This window comes from Corvus moneduloides, chromosome Z, assembly GCF_009650955.1.
Source record: "Corvus moneduloides isolate bCorMon1 chromosome Z, bCorMon1.pri, whole genome shotgun sequence".
Classification (NCBI taxonomy): domain Eukaryota; kingdom Metazoa; phylum Chordata; class Aves; order Passeriformes; family Corvidae; genus Corvus; species Corvus moneduloides.
In genome coordinates this window covers 4,559,276-4,576,704 of record NC_045511.1, presented here as the reverse complement: position 1 = coordinate 4,576,704, position 17,429 = coordinate 4,559,276, and positions in this window count along the sequence as shown.

Sequence of the window (17,429 nt, the reverse complement as noted above, 5' to 3'; positions counted from 1 at the left end):
TTTCTTGGGATTTAATTCTTACCAAAGACTTTTGGAACAACGTTTGGACACAGTTAGTTTTTGAGTCAAAATATATGCTGATGGAAGAATATTTTCGTGAATATTACTTAATTACCAAGACTGCTGAGCAATGTCAGCTGTGTCTTGGTGAAGGGAAGCCTGGCTCAGGGACCATACGACCCAGGCCACATGGACCGAGCCCTCTCTGAGCAGCAGCGAGGCAGTTCCCACGTGTGGGCGGAGCCACGTGAGCTGCAGTGTCGGCGGCAGAGCGAGGTGTGGCGGGTGGTGGAGCACGTGGTGGAGCGAGCCCCGTGAATGCCCGGCCGAGAGGGGCAGCACGTGGGCGGCAGCTGGCAGCAGTGGAGCGGAGCTGCGCCTAGCTGAAATGCGTGCTGGAGCAGGGCGCGGGGGGGTTGTCGCTCGGGGGCCCGGCCGAGATGTGGGTACAGCGCCTGGCAGCAGCAGTGAAGCTGCCACCAGAGGAGGTGACACATGGAGAACTGAGCGGCGTGGCCTGGCCCGGCCCGGCCCACGCAGCCCCGAATGCGACCCCGGGAAGAGCACGCAGGCATGAGCAGCCCCAACAACTCCAACACGGGAGCAACCGAAAGCGAAAGAGAAAGCAAAAACGCAGTGAGACAGAAAACAGCAGCCACTCGCAAAAAGGGAAAGATCACTGTAGCTAAGGTTTTAGGAATAGTAAAATGGTATAATGTTAAACAAAATCATGGTTTTATAATGAGATGTGACAACCAGCAAGACATATTCGTGCATAGAACTGCTATTAAAAAGAATAACCCTGAAAAATGCATCCCAAGCTTGGGAGACGAAGAGGTGGTGGAATTCAAAGTTGTACAAGGTAGAAAAGGGTTACAAGCATCAGAAGTCACTGGGCCTGATGGTGTTTCCATAAAAGGCAGTATATATGCTAAAAATCGTAGTCATGTTAGACAACATCTCCATTATAAGCCTCCCCTACAGTCTCCCTTTCCTAATCCCACCTTTCCCTTTTACCCTATATCCTATTACCCCCAGTGTATTCCCAATCTGTTTTTCCACCCATGGTTTCCCTCACAAAACCATGCCTTTGCCAATTGTTTCCCCAAAAATCCCTTTCCAATGCCGAGTGGGGGATGAAAAAGGGGAAGGAAGAAATTAAACCCTCTCCTGCCTCAGTTTCCCCTCAAAGCATGCCCGGAGAGTCCTGTCTCCCTTCTGTCAGCCTTAAGATGTTCCAGAGAATCTGTCTGGACATTTAAAGATTCAGGAGGGTGGCTTATTTCGTTTTAAAACTGTTCTTGTCATGTTTATCCAGTTATTTTCAAGGTTAAGTTTTAAATCTCTTTTGTTAAAAATAAATGGGTGAAATGTTGGGTCCCCCCCCCGCCATGGAGCCCTGGGAGAGGGGCCCTGAGGGCACAGACACGGGGTTTCCCTGCCCCTGCTCAGCCTCGTTCCCATGGGTTGGTTTGTGTTCCCTGCGCGGGCAGAAGGACCCTTGGTCCCGTGACTGTGATCAGTTCCTGGGCAGAGCCCCGGCCATGCGGCTGGAGAAATAAACATCTCTGAAACATCTAGCAAGAATGCGTCCATATATATATTTCTTTTCCACAGGCCTCCTTGTTTGATACATCGTGTTACAGAATCCCCACTGTAACAAAAGCCTGTCATTAGCTTTATTATATTCTGTCACAGCTCAATAATTGTTTTTTCAATAAAGCTAAGCCAAGGGTGAACAGCTGTGCCATAAAGGTCATAGTAGCTGAATCTCAGACTAGGGGTTACAGTGGCATGACAATAGAATTATTAGTGGCATGTATTTTTTTTTTAAGTACCTCAGGTAAGGCTTCCAAAAAACTCAGAAAATTTATAACAAGGCCCATTTCCATGGTGGTTTAGTCATATGATACATCCATGGTAATGCCCATGAAGTAATGTGTTAAAAACCCCCTGGATCTTAAAATGAACAGTGCACAAGCAAATATAGCAACTATCAAAATTTAATTAATGATTTAGAAAAAGAGATAAACCCTCTGTTCTGGGATTACATTGTAGTTTTACTTTACTTTATTGATCTGTGCTCTTGGGAGGATTCAGCATTTCACTGCTCAGGTGAAATATGGTATTGGTATTTGGAAATAGCATTTTTGAAAATTAGGATTTGAAATTTCAAACCAAAAAAAAAAGCAACACTACAAATTGGAAAGCTGGAGTTCAAATGAAATCTCAACTCTCTCTTCATACCTGATATGATCTCTTGGGCTTTAGGGTTTTAGAAATTGCACACTGAATCCAATTGTAGCTAGACTAATGAAACTGTGTTGCCATTAGTAATTCTTTTGCATGTTTGCATAATCAGTACTAGACTTGTTCACAAGGCAAATTATTATCTTGACTCACATACTGTGTTGTATTCCCTGTTGATTCTTGGTATAGAGTGCAAACTATAGCTTTCTGCTACAATAAACTCAGCCTGAATTGAGCTTAGAAGAAACTTCCTGGCAGAATTTCTGTGTTTAGACCAAAAGTTCTGGTTTAAATTTGTCATGGTTTTACATGGGATACAAAGTATGGCTACAGCAGGTAGCAGCTGTGTAATCAGGATAAAAAATAGCAGCAAAAAATCCTGTGCCAGCCAGGCAGGATTTAACGCTTTGGCTGGCAGATGTCACAGCTCTAGCATTCACAACACAAGCAGGCTTGATCAGTGAGGATGTTCTGATATTTTAACACGCAACACTCTCTTGTTGATGTTATTTAATCTAAAACAAGACAAACACAAGTTAAAGAGCAAAACAAAACAAAAATAAATTCATTCAGCAGGGATAATAAAATCTCTTCAAGGAAACTGAGCAGATTTATTTGTGCAGTTTCACAAGGACTTGCTGTTCCTTGCACATCACAGTGCAAGTGTGGCACTGTCCTCACTGAACCATCCTGCTGCAGAGGTGTGTGGTGACGTGGCAGGTATCATAGAGACGTGTAAGTGCTTTGTGCTCCACAAGGAAAACAGAGTTTGCATGGACTGTGGCCCTCTGTCTGCTAGCCATGTGAGTTGTGATTTCCAGATGTAAGGAAAGTAAGTGTTTCTGCTTTCTGGGATTTTGTACCATACTTAAGTTCAAGATATTTAACTGCTTTGGCTTGTTCATGCTTCCTGGAATTAACATAGAGCTAATGCTGATAGGAAGCAGTTGTCAGACTCAGTAAAAACAATTAGCTACCTATAAGGCAGCATCATTTTGTAAATTCAGTTCCAGCTAAAATTTCAGTTCCACAAACACTGAAAAATCTATAGCCAATACAATGTCATTCGTGTATTATGCATGAGATATAGTGTATTTCTCTTTGTGTTTGGAGTCGGCTTAATTTCTGTGGCTGTGGGATAGCAGTCAAGGATACCAGCGAGAATGTCAACGTATCAGAATATGCCTAACATCTTTCATGGTCAGAGGATGTAATTCTGGATGGAATTGTTTTCATAGTTAATTATTGCAGTACTTAAAGTAAAAAAATTAGAATGTCTTAATTAAAGTATAGTTTCATATTCTAATGAAAAGCAAAAGGGCCAGCAGAGAATAAAAAAAATTGAAACAATAAACAAGGAAAGAAAATTATGTTGAAATGAAGCATTGTTGTGTTTCTTATTTATTCTCTGACTACTTAATAATGGTAACTCTAAGCTGCATCCATGTACTTATTAATGATGCTGTACACATCCATTGCCCAGTATTAATTTACAAGGGAAAACTTACAGAATGGTCGAATGAAAGAATCATAAATTAAGAACTTATTCTTACAAGCCAACTGGATTGAATACAAGTGAACCTTTGAAGCTTCATTTTACTAAATTGCCACTATAAAAAGGTGGTGTGCATGAGAAGCACATAATTTTATTTCTCCAAAGTAAACTCAACACAGAAGATACTAATGCAATTCCTATTCCTCTCTGCCGTCAAGTTTGATGCTGTTCTTCTTCAGCTAATGTTTCTGAAGGGACTGGAAAGAAGCAGGTAGGATCTACAAAGTAGGAGTTTGTGTAGAGTAACTCTTGTTTTTCTAGCCATGTGGAGGTTGCTGGTACTGTACAGTGATGTGTCTGACTAGTCAGCTGCGCCTTTGGACATTTATGCTCACTGTCCAGTGATGTCTTCAAACAGCAATGTGGACTGCCAGCTGCCAAAGAACGTTGTAACACCCACCACTCTGATATTAAGAGGAATAGGGAAAGTGCTTCAGCTTGACAATTAATAATTTCCCTTGCATGCATGTGTTCCTTTTTAATCTGATGTACTGGCTCTGAGATTTATCATCTCCACTGCACACAGCAGCTGCTGACTTGGGCTGCAGACACAGAGTTTCCCTGAGTGGCTGTGCAAGGGTACATCAAGAAACAGGAGAGGAAATTGAAATGGCAAGACTTCGGAGGTAGTTGATGAGGCTGGCTGATAACTCCCACTCTGGAGGGAACCATAGGGTGTACTTCTGCAGTAAGGGAAAAACAGGCAAGCAGCTTGGAGAGAATAATGGCAAACATTTTCTTGCCACATTTTCTAATTATTAATAAGCATTCTGAATGTCTATGTTGGCAACTGTTAGACCATTTCAAGGACATGCAAAAAACCCCCTTCTGTTGTAACCAAGGAAACATACCTGAAGTTTAGGGTACACAGCTTCTGGCAGTAATCCAGTTGTCCTTTCAGCTACCTATCCAGTGTGTGCATTGCAGCAAAGCTGCTTAGCAGGGATGAGCTCTGTAGGTGAGAGGCCTGTTTTGCAAACCCCTTGCTTCTCCAAATGAACTTTGCAGGCTATGGAGCTGAGAACCCATGAAGCATCAGGTTGTTGCTGGATGTACTAGTTTGAAAACAAACCAGTGGGAGGCACCAAGTCAGAATAACAATTTAATAGGGAAATTAAAACAAAACAAAAAAAAGGCAGAAAACACTGGTTTAAACTGGCAGAGTCAGGATACAACCTGACACCCTGTTAGTCAGGGTGGTGGTGGCAGTCCGATAAAATGGTGGCTGCAGTCCTGCTTAAGTGATGGATGTGGTTCTGTCAAAGCAGTGATCCTGTAGAAGGGTCTGCTCTTCCTCGGAAGGTCCAGTAGTGGCTATGTAGCTCCTGTCCTCTGGAAATCCAGTGGAAAGGTGTCTATGGTGTTTGGAATCTCAGATTATATCCAGGATGAAATGCTTGGTTCCTCCCTCTGGGTGGAGCATCTCACAATGGAATGATGAGTCATGAGGCCAGGCATTGATGGGCCATTAACAGAAAGATAGTCCGGGGGGGAGGAGGCAAGGAAACACTGCCCCTCCTGGTTTCAACAGCTCATGAGGATGGTAATAGAATACGCTGCAACCCAGGACACTGGCAAAGAGTTGCAACTTTCAGGGAGAAGGAGGAGAACTTCCTTCATCCTTGTGGTCTGACTTCCCAAGTGGCAGGCAAGACCAGCCTCATGGAGCACCTGCCACTGAGAGCTCAGTTGCCACCCCTCTGAGGTCCTGCTTAGGTGGCTTCTCTGTCAGAAACTAGGATAAACATTTAATTTTTTCCTCCACAAGATTTGAGTCCAAGATACACCTGTTTCTCAGAAACCCATACTCTAAGGTTCTGTGACAAGAATTCTGAAATACGTAGAGGGGAAAGAGTGTAAGGAAGAAGGTCCATGTGTGGGGGATGGGAGGCTCTGGGGCAGGGACTTCTGGTGGAGCAGGCTGGCTGTGTGCATTACCAATGCCAGTGCTGCAAGAGAGCAGGGGGTGCTGTGCCCATGTGTCTTGAGTGGGGCAGTTTCTCCTTTCTCCACTTCTGTTTGATGAAGTGGTCCCCCTCAACTAGCGATGTTTTCCTCGCTTGCTGCTAATGTGAAGACCCACCTCACCCTCTGTGAAAGATGGTGTCTTGGTTTGAAAGACCAGTGTCTGCTAAGGAAGGCAGGAGCCCCCCTTGAAATGGCAGATGCTACCCCCTTCCCTCTGAGTTATTATAATTTTAAAATCAAGGGGCTTTTAGGCAAAGATGTGGGAAATAGGAATAACAGTTCTTTACTATTATATATCTATATGTGTATAACAAGGCAAACAAACAACAATAACTATGGCAGTAACAGCGAACAATCACAAACCCAGTGCCAGCCTTCTCGGCTGCCGGGCCCTTTCCCCTCGGGTGCAGTTCCGCTCGCAGCCGGCAGGGGCGCTGGCGGCTCCCGGTGAGCAGGGCAGGTGCGATGGTTCCCCCGCAGCTGCAGGGGGCGCTCCGGAGCGAGCTCGGGGAGCACGCGGCACTGGGGGCCTGGGATCCCGGGAAGGGATGGGACAAAGGCTTCACAAACCCCTGGGCAGCCGATCCCGGTGTCCGGCCGGACCCTCGGGAACAGCAGGCTGGAACAGCAGGGATGAGCGCAAATCCTGGGTGGCAGACGAGGTGTATCCAAACGGGGAACCCCCCGGAGGTCTGGGCAGGCAAGGTGAGCAGGGCTACAATGTAGCAAAGGCTCGAAGCAACCGCGGGGCAGGGCGGCCACAGCCCGGCTGCCAGCGGAGCAGGGAAGGCGGGCCCCGGGATCCCAGGGCTTCTCCAGCAGAAGGAAAAGCGGCGGAAGAAAGCAGACTCCCTCTCTGTCCGAAATGCCAGAGACCGACTGACCACACACCCAGGTGAAACAAAAAAAGTAGCCAGCTCTTTTGTTTTTCTTAAGTACACAGCCATTTGCTCCCCTAGCAACATGAATGGGGAAAATTCCTTTAACAGAAAAAAAAACCCAAGAGAGCTCCTAAAACCCCAACAGATGGGACCAAAAAGCAGACAAGTGAATTTCTTCTTTTTTAACAGGATCCTTCCCTTATCATGGTTTCATGCAGTATGTTATATTTAAATTGAATTCCAGTATAATTTTTTAAACTTGAAAGTCTTTTCAGACCTTTTTTTTTCTGCTAGAGGATTGAAAATAACTAGAATGAAGTCATCAACACAAAACTTCTCAGTTCGATTTATGAAAAAAATGTTTGGGGAAATCTATTTTTATAATTCATTTGGAATGGGTAGGATTATTTTACAGCTTTGCATATAGAACACATCCATTTACTGGATAAATGTAGTATCGAAGTATCATTAGAGACATAAGTGAGAAGCTGGAACTGAGCAGGTATTTAACCATCTATTTTTAGCAAAATTTTTCTGATATAGGGAAAAGCACAAATTTTCACATATAAAATTGAAATAGAAGTTTATCGCTGAGTGCAGCTGAACTGTCAGTCTAAGAAACTATCTTACTATTACCTAAATATTAATGTAGAAAGACAAAACCTAGGAGAAAAACAGAGCTTCTCTGTTTTCTGAGAGACTTTCTCAGAAGATCATGTCTTCTCTCATGTGACCAAATAAAAAAAATAGTCCATCTACCGTGATAATCTTAAAAAATATTATAGGGAGAAGATTAGATGATGTCATCAGTACAGTGATCTGGCAAAAAATGCATACAGGAATCCGGTCTTGTCACCAATGAGGTTGCAACATGTACTAACAAAACCAGAATTTTAAACTTAACGTAAAACTAAGTCATGTAACTAAGTAATCATGATTTTCCCTTATAATAAGACTAGTAAGGGGAAAGGTGGATTTGTGGTATCATGTTGAATAGAAGGAAACTATGACAGTGGAAATATAGTCTGGCAGTTTTAGTCAAGAAGTGAAATGGAAAGAGAGCTCCAGTTGTGCCTGGTTTCATGTGCTCTCTCACAGATTGCTCTGGTGCATCCTGTCACTTGAGGAGAAGCCCTACTGTTACTTATACAGGTCATAGCTATTATTTCCACTGTCTTAAGCCCTCCTGAAAGTCAGTTGCAAATATAAACCCTATTTTCAGCTTTTGAAGTCAGAGAAATAGATTCAAGTAGAATGAAGTAGTAAATTTAAGTGATATAGATAAACCAGTATGTCTGGATTATCATATCTTTCAATATTTCAATATTGTGTATTACATCAATATTGTGTATTACGTCTCATTAAAAGCGAAAACTACTTGCATAAGTATCTGCTTCCTTACTTTCCAGACAGGATTGATGTTGTTTAAAACTGTAGATGCATTTTCTAAGCTAGAAATGCTTCTGATACGTAGTTTTGCAATGAATTAAACATTTTCTCTTGTTACTTCTCCTGGACATCTTAGAATTAATATTTTATGGAAAGAAATAATGTGAACTTTTCTCTCAACTGGCTTTGCTTTACATGCTTTACAAAGAGAAAACAAAATACTGAAGAAACATGGATGTTCTTTGATGATCTTAGGTTATTTATGAAGTAACAGGGTGGTTGATTTTGGACAAGTATGTTATTTTGTTCAAACTCCAGCACTTGAACTGTAGTGTTTTGTGAGTTTCTGGGAAATTCACAAAAAATTCCAAACAGAAACATTTTGAAATAAAAGAAGATACACTAAAGTTTTCTCCATTTTCTATTCTGTGTAAAGTGTTAATTTTTATTATTGGAAGGATGTTAAGCCTATACAAAAGCCTTCTTTTATGTTATGTTATTACCGTGCTGGCATATAATCATTACATGCTCTGATTTCAGTCTTGTAAAAGTTACCTAGAGCTGCTGCTACCTACTAATTATATACTTTTTTCATTTGGATCTTCGTTCCTCCTTTGTTTGCTGTAGTGTCTCAAAGTTTTATAGAAATTAACCTTAAAATTAAAAACAGATAGCAAACATTCACCAAAAAATAAAAGGTTCTAACCATTGTGTCATAATATAGTGGGCAAAGAAATGATGTAAACTGATAAAAATGGAAATTCTTTAAAGCTGTTTTAATTTTAATTTCAAACTGGGCAATACAGATTTATAATTTTAATGAACATTTAGAAACTTCCAAACAAATATTTTTCAAATCAATACAGATAATATTATTTCATCAGACATATTGAACATTCATTTTGCATTTCATTCAAAGATTTTTTACATTTAATTTAGAAGTGTCTTGGTTTGAAAGACAGGTGTCTGCTAAGGAAGGCAGAAGTCTCCCTTTGAGTGGCAGATATAACCCCCTTCCTTCCGAGTTATTATAATTTTGAAATCAAGGGGGCTTTTAGGCAAAGATGTGGGAAATAGGAATAACAGTTCTTTACTATTATATATCTATATGTGTATAACCAGTCAAACAAACAGCAATAACCATGGCAGTAACAGCGAACAATCACAAACCCAGTGCCAGCCTTCTCGGCTGTCAGGCCCTTTCCCCTCGGGTGCAGTTCCGCTCGCAGCCGGCAGGGGCGCTGGCGGCTCCCGGTGAGCAGGGCAGGTGCGATGGTTCCCCCGCGGCTGCAGGGGGCGCTCCGGAGCGAGCTCGGGGAGCACGTGGCACCGGCGGCCTGGGATCCCGGGAAGGGATGGAACAAAGGCTTCACAAACCCCTGGGCAGCTGATCCCGGTGTCCGGCCAGACCCTCAGGAACAGCAGGCTGGAATGGCAGGGACGAGCACAAATCCCGGATGGCAGACGAGGTGTATCCAAATGGAGACCCCTCCCCGGGGGTTGGGGCAGGCAAGGCGAGCAGGGCTACAACATAGCAAAGGCTCAAAGCAGCGGTGGGGCAGGACGGCCACAGCCCGGCTCCCAGCGGGGCAGGGAAGGCAGGCTTGGGGTCCTGGGGCTGCTCCAGCAGAAAGAAAAACAGCTGAAAGAACAAGCAGCTTCTCTCTCTCTCTCCAAACTCCGAGACCGACTGCCCACATACCCAGGTGAAACAAAAAGAGCAGCCAGGTCCTTTGTTTTACTTAACTACTCGGCCACTTGTTCCCCTAGCAACATGTATGGGGGAAAATTCCTTTAACAGAAAAAAAACCCTAGGACTAAACTAAAACCCCAACACGAAGGTTTGTGGAAACCTGCCCTAAGCTGCCTGCTCTAGTAGATCTGCTTGAGTTGAAGCAGGTGAAATATCAGAGATCATGATTTTGCATCTCGTATGACCATTTTTCAGGTTGTGAGTTGTCATTCACTACTAGGAGCAAAATAACAACACACTTTTCAGCTTATATTAGAATTTTTTTTTTTTTTTTGTCTACATATTCCCCAAACAAGTCCTGCTTCCTTGTGAAATACTGGCCTTGTGTCTGAATGAGTAGAAAACACTGAAAAACAAAGCGATGAAGATTTTCCTTTTGACCTCAGATTGCTTATACTGGCCAGTTTGCACTGCTCTCTTCATCTGCATGAGTTGGGTTGTTACTGCATCCTGAGCTGCTCTGACATATTCTTCACCTGCAAACTATCTTGCAACATCCCATGTTTCTCCTGCATTGCCTGACAACTGTTTGGCTGGGGTACTTTGCTCTTTGCAGTGTGAATGCAAACCTTACAGTCTGTATAATTAATTTTCTCCTTTGATTTCCTCCCTCTTTTTCAGTAAATGAAACTGCTGCTCTAAAAGATATTGGTAAAAATTTAATATAGATTTGGGTTCTGATATAGCTAGGCAGAGCTGTCATTTATTCAAACTGGTAAGGGAGAACTGCCTGCTTGTTTAATTTGGGCTATTCTCTTCCTTACATTCTACACAGTGAGGGTTCAGCAGACATGCAGAGGAGACTGCTGTAGATAACACTGTGGATGATGCTTTGTCGTAGCAGCTTTCTCTGGAAAGGCACCTGACAAATACCCAAGCACACATAGTGCCAGATCTCTGCTGAGGGGTGAATCCACTCTTCTGTCTGCTCTTTATTGGTCCCACATGACATTTGCTAGCTTTGACTTACTCTTAATTCATGAGTTAAAGGCTTATGTCCCACTGGCACCTCTTGGCACCTTTGTGCATATCCAGTGTGTCTCCAGGCTGTTCCATTCTCACTTCCCAATGTCTCCCCTAGTTTTGCACATTCCTTACAGTCTCAAAATGGGCTTGCCGCTCATCTCCAGGAGAGCTTTCAAACATTTAAAACTGAACTTTTGGACAGGTTTTTAATCTCTAATAACCGTTTTAACACACTGAACTTCTGGGAGAAGCACTGCATTGAGCAGGGAGGGGGGTTGGGTAGATGTTTAAAATGGGCTCTCTGAGAGGTTGCCAAAGCAGGTGTGTGCAGGGAGCAGGCTGTGAGCTGAATGTACAGAAATGAGATAAGAAAGATCTGGCCCACCTTCTTCTGTCTTGAATTGGCCGGTTCAGCTGCTGCTGCTGCTGGAGGGCACAATGCCTGAACACATCCTCTGAACAGGCACATTTTTTCATTACCATGGGACTGAGATGCTATTACTCCATAATCTCTGAGTACTCGTGTACCTTGTGACATGCATAGTTTGACAAAGCCCTTTGTAATTGAGGGATTGGTTGCTATGAGCTGCTTTAGGCCTCTTCTGACGTGAGGGAACAAAACACTGTTCAGCTAATGCTGCACAAAAACTTTCAAAATCCTTTTTATATTGAACTTTTAAATTTTGTATTTCAGATTTTAAATCCACTTAATGAAGGAAGGATAAAGTTTAAAAATACTTCAGTAATAAAAAGCCTTAAATCTGCTGCATAAATTGTAAATATTTAGCTCTCATACATGACTGTGGTGTTGAGGTTAGCATGCATTGTGGAAATGCATGCATTCTCTGAAACGTGTTCCTCATGATCTGATTCCTCAGTGTCTTACTGTGCTTCACTGCTCACTAGTATATCTCCTAGGTGTAACCAGAATTGTTGGTGACCTGGGCAAGGTCAAAAGCTTTTTTAGAAGATACACAACCCCATTTGTCACATTTGTGCAATGTGAGGCCAAGATGCAGCTGCCAGAAGTGTCACATCTGACCTGCAGCTTGCTACAAAACTTGTCTTCCTTTCTCCCAAAAGGACAATAGGTTTCAGAAGAGATTGCTGCAATTCACTCGCCCTGAGGCTGACTGTGAAAGTAGAGAACATATCCCAGGTGGCACAGACACAATGAATGGGTCAAACTTCATCTTGATATAAAAAAACCCTAAAATAAATTGGGATGCAAGCCATTGTCACAGGTCAAATAACTCAGATCATACTGCCTCAGGGTAAGTGCAGGAAATTGCATTTGATGTCTGAGGAGTCCTCCTAATGAAATATTATAGGGAATGGAATTTTCACTTTTAGGGGGTGTTTCTCAGTTTTCCCTTTGGATTAATGCAAGTAAACAACTAATGCCACATTTTGTTCAAGAAACCCAGCTATTTAATATGGCAATTGGTCTATCTTAAGAGCATTTTAGTATTAAGGAATGTTAGTTATATTAAGGGATTATGCAATGCAACATTTTTCTGTGTGTATTACAAATGCTGAGCCCTGTAGAGTAAATTATATTTTAATTTACAAATAGTCCCTTTAAGGAACCTGCTGGTCTCTGTGTCCAGTGAAAACAGGAAAACTATCTGTTTTGTACCAAGAACCAGCACTGGCCTTTCAGAAACTCAGGCATACACATGCACTGATACGAACTCTTCGGTTTTCTCACTTGCCCAGAAGAAAAGGGCAGCAAAGCTTATTACTGGTGATTCACGTATACACGCTCCTAACTCTGCTGTATAACTTCAGGCAGAACACCAACTTTTGGTAAAAACAGGTTCTTCAGATATCTACAGCATTGATGCTACATGAGTAAGGGGTTTTTTCTTAGTCTGTACTGCAGTTTGTGAGACTGAAGTTCTAAGAATGTTTTAATCAATTTTGCAGTTTACACATTTTCCATTATAAAATGGAAGAAGAAAATAATTGCTGACCAGTTTCAAAAGCTCAACATGTAAAACTACAGAAGGAGAAATAGCAATGTAAAATGCTCATCAGTATCTTGCACAATTTAACTTTGTACTAAGGACAAAAAAGGCACATCTGCTCCTTTTTCTCTCCATTTGTATTGCTCAGGATGGGAAGATATTCTTTTTATCTTCTACAATGCTTAGGATGTCTTTTAGTCAATGTTGTGAATTTTCCCAATAAACTTCTTTCTGCAGCTACTTTGCATGGTTTTCTCTTCATTTTGGATAGTTGGCATTTTTTATCTGTTCCTTAGAGAGACTATTACATCCTTTCTTCCTCATGGCCTGCAGATTTCTTATTTGTTAAAATTTTCCTAATTCTGTAAAATTTTAAATGGTTTTGCATTTATGCTTTTGTTCCTGTATTTCTTTCTTTGTTTTACAAGTACTTTTTCTTCATCTTCCTCTTTCAGGATTTTTTTTACACAGACAGACATGTAAGATCTCAGATAATTAGTGGCAGCTCATTATTCATTTTCACTGTGCCTCTGTACAAATTTTGTGATTAAAGCTAGGGAAATCATAAAGTTGCTCACCTTGTAAACTTTGCATCATGTCTGGTGATTCATACACTACTTTTTTATTAATGATCCCTGATGACGGGACGAATTTGTTTTGTATTAACCCAGTCAGAAAACCTACAGAGCTATCAAGTGGAGATACTTGGGATAATAGCTTTGGGAACTTGTCCTGTTTCTTGGTAAAAGCCAAATACTTTGTCTGTGCTTAACCTAATCCTGCACAAGTCAACAAAGTGGCCAGGCATCATGTGGAAGACTGGATGGGGAAATTGTGTGTTTCCTGTGTGGTCTGGTGTATCTCTGTCAAAATAACAGTTGTGTGAGACAGGGAGAGGTGTGAATGGTGTTACCTTTGCATTAAGCGTTGAATAGACAATTTTGCAATGTGTATGTTTTAATTTATAACTTTGCAGCCTACATGTGATTCTCAATATAAAAATAGCCAATGGAAAAGTACTGCTGAACCATGAAGCTATGTTTACTTTGTATTGTAGCTTGATGTAACTCCGTCTGTGTTACACTGCATATACTGGATGCTGACTCAGAAAAATAAGGAATAGTTACCACTTCCATACTATGAAGTGCAAGGAGTCAGTCTCCACGTGCACTTCAGTTTTTACACCTATAACAGTGCAGTTTTTTTGGCTTTCTGTGATCTTCAGTTCAAACAAAAAATGTAAAAACCTGGGGTTTTCCTTAGGAAAACAAAGCCAACAGTATATGCAGCCATGAATTCTGGACACTGGATGGAAACTTGAGCAAGCACTGAGTCCTTACATTTTCATTGACTTGTAGGGAAAGCAGTTGAAATTTATGAATGAGAAAATGCATTTGAACTTTAAATGTAGATGAGGGTAAAATCGTTCCCACTGTCTCTTCTGTGTTATGTCTCTGTTAGAAATCATCTCTACTGCACGAAAGTCTTCAGCATCTCATGAAGGCATGTGTGTGTAAATCCTCCTTAAATGTGTCCTTTAGGGCAAGGAAAGCAGAAAATCATGTCTGGGGTCCCCCTGCATTTTTCATTATGCATGCAATATGATGAAAAGTGTATAATGTTAAAGATGTAGTTTTTGGGCAGAGAGTAACCTCAATATTATCCATGTTGGATCCCGCTTGGTTCAGCCTCCCAGAAAATAGTCTCCAACTAAAGCATAACTTCTAGTGTGTTAAGTAAGACCAAACAAGGCTCATGGCACCATACAGGATTTGTGTGGATCCTTGACTGTATGAGATGAGCATATCTACTCAAGTTGTTGAGTGAGTGCTTTGCTCCAGGCTAGCATATGCAGTAGCTCTGCTAAGGTGGTGCTCAGAGATGAGTAGGTAATAGGCATGTTTCTTCTCCCCAGTTCTTTGGAGTGGCTGTTACGGAGGTTTCACTTTCTGGAGAAACGCAGCATGCCTGTATAGAAGCAAATTACACTGGATTTTGGTTAGTAAATGCAGAAAAATATATAAAGATGCCACAAAGTCCTTAAAGGTCAAGAGCTGCAGTAGTGTTTGCATAGGCATGTTACAAAGTATGCAGTGAGCAGCAGATGTGTTCAGCTGCCAGCTTGACCAAGGAACAGAAAATGCATATGCAGTGTGGTGGTTTAGCAAAACTTGATTTCTAAATTTTTGCGGCAACAAAGGAAAAAAAGAGGAAAAACATCTGCTCGAGACTTCTGTGACCAGCACAGAGCCAATAGCTGATGGGCAGGTTGCGAGACCACTTGGACAAGTTGGAAATGCCTCTGTGATGTACATATTTAAGAAAGAAGAGACCATGAGAAGCTCCTATTTCTCTTGTTCTCCTGTGAGGGGTGGCGAAACGAGGCTGGGCCCCTTCCTGGAGAAGGCCCCTTGGTCCTCCTGGCGTGGTGGCCAGGGCTAGGCCGCTGCGAGGAGCCACCCCGGCTCCATGAGCAGCCATGCAGCCAGAAAATCCCCACCTTGAGGCTGGGACCACACGACCAAGATTCTTCTGAAGCTGCCAAGGCCCTTGAGGCCAGAGCAGCCTGCGCCGAACCAAGCAAGAAACACCACGTAGCCAGCAGCGAGAGACAGGGCAACTCTTTCCCCGATGAAGATCAACTTCTCAGCTGCAACTTACAGACACTAACTTTCTTCCAAATCAGACAAAAAGGAAAAGTGAGATCATGTGAGGGAAAACCAACATGGCAGCACTGAAGTCAGTGGGGGAAGGGAGAGGGCAGAGGCCCTCCCAGCACCAGACCTGAAATTCTTCTGCAAGCCCTGGTGAGGACTATAACACAGCAAATTGTTTTCCCTATAATTCATTGAAGTACATGGAGGGGTGCAGAGATTCATGTGCAGCCCGTGAAGAGGAGGGCTCACCCTAGAGCACACAGATGCTGAGAGAAGATTAAAGATTGAAGAAGAGAACCTTTGCTTCCAGGCTAGAACAGCTCATCCTTAAAAGACTAAACCCCATGTACTGTTATGACCCACACTGGCAGTTGGGGGAAGACTGCAAGATTCGTGGGAGGGATTTTCACTGCAGCAGATTTGGGTGGGCTGTTGCTTGTGAAAGTTGAAACCACACTAGAAAAGTTCACAGAGAACTATTTCCTGTGGGAAGGATCCCATGGCACATCAGAAGAAACTCTTTTCCTTAAACGTAAAGAAAGACTTAAGAAATTAAATACTGACCAAAACCCCATGTTCATTTCCTTGCGTGGTTAGTGGAAAGAGGGAGGATTGGGGAAGAAAGGTGTTATGAAAGTTTGCCTTGGTTTCTCATTGCTGTTTTTACTTCAGTAATAAATCTTCTTCATATTGTTTAAGTTTGGACCTGTTTTGCCTTGAAATTTTCCTTCTTCCTCAACAATCCTTACTTTACCTCATGAAAATGAAGTTTTAAGTTCCCCTCCTCTGCTCAGCTATAGCAGAGGCAAATAAGTGAATAGTCTTTCATGGTGCTTGGCACTTAACCAGTGTCAAACTGCCACAAGCAGTAATATTTTAATCTTATGTCTTTCTAATTTGTTTTTTAAATTTTATATTTTTTTACGTAAACTAGCAGTCTCTCAGCAATGTTGTGATAAAAGCAGGGATGTTGGGAGAGGGAGTATCCTTTGGACATTGATGGTAGTGCTGAAAAAAAATTGGCTTAACTTTTCCATGCAACGCCCCTTCAGATCTGAAACAAGCAAATTTCAAATGGTTCTGATGGAAGAGCACAAAAACGTGTGGGCTTTTATAGACTAAACACCATAATAATGCAAATATTTGTCTTTGAAAATCCGAGTTATTCTATTAGTTCTTTCTGACAAAGGCAATATTTTATTCAGGTCTTGTGCAAACCAATGTTTGGTTCTAGCAAATACTTTTTCAGATAATTAAACTTCAAAAAAGTTCATTCCATGATAAAAGTGAGCAGAAAATGAGAGAATTAAAAAAATATTTAGAAGTCTACTAGAATGTGAGAAAGTGGCCATGAGCAACTTCACCTTTTGGCATAGATGAGTGATACATACTTTATGGGTTTAGCAAAAATAAATTGCCGTACTATATCTTAAAAGGGCAGACTGGCATTTTCAGGTCTGATTAAGTAAGAGCATTTTGAAGAGGGTTGTAAAAGAAGAGATGATAGAAGATGGCAGATGGAGTTTCTAAAACAGGGAATTATTTGGTTTAAAGTCTGGAAGAGGTACACGAGAGAAAAAATGTAAATTGGTTGGCTAAGTTTATAGAATAGCCTTCTATAATAATGTTATGGCAGATGGCATGTACAGACTAGTTATTTAAGAAGCCCAATAAGAGCTCAATATTATCTTTAGTTTGGCTTATACAAAAACTTATGATATGAAAAAGAGTCAGGAAAGAAACTTCATAAGCTCCTGTATCGTAAAGAGGCTTCTTTTCATGTGAAAACCGTCAAATCCATAGAATCCTAGAATGGTTTGGGTTGTAAGGGACTTCAAAGATCACGTGGTTCCAATCCCCATGCCATGGGCAGGAACACCTCCCTCTAGATCAGGTTGCTCAAAGCCTGATCCAACCTGGTGTTGAACACCTCCAAGGATGGGGCGCCCACAGCTTGTTACAGTGCCTCAGCATCCTCACAGTAAAGAGTTCCTTCCCTATGGCTAATCTAAAGTTACCCTCCTTTAGATTAAAAGGCCC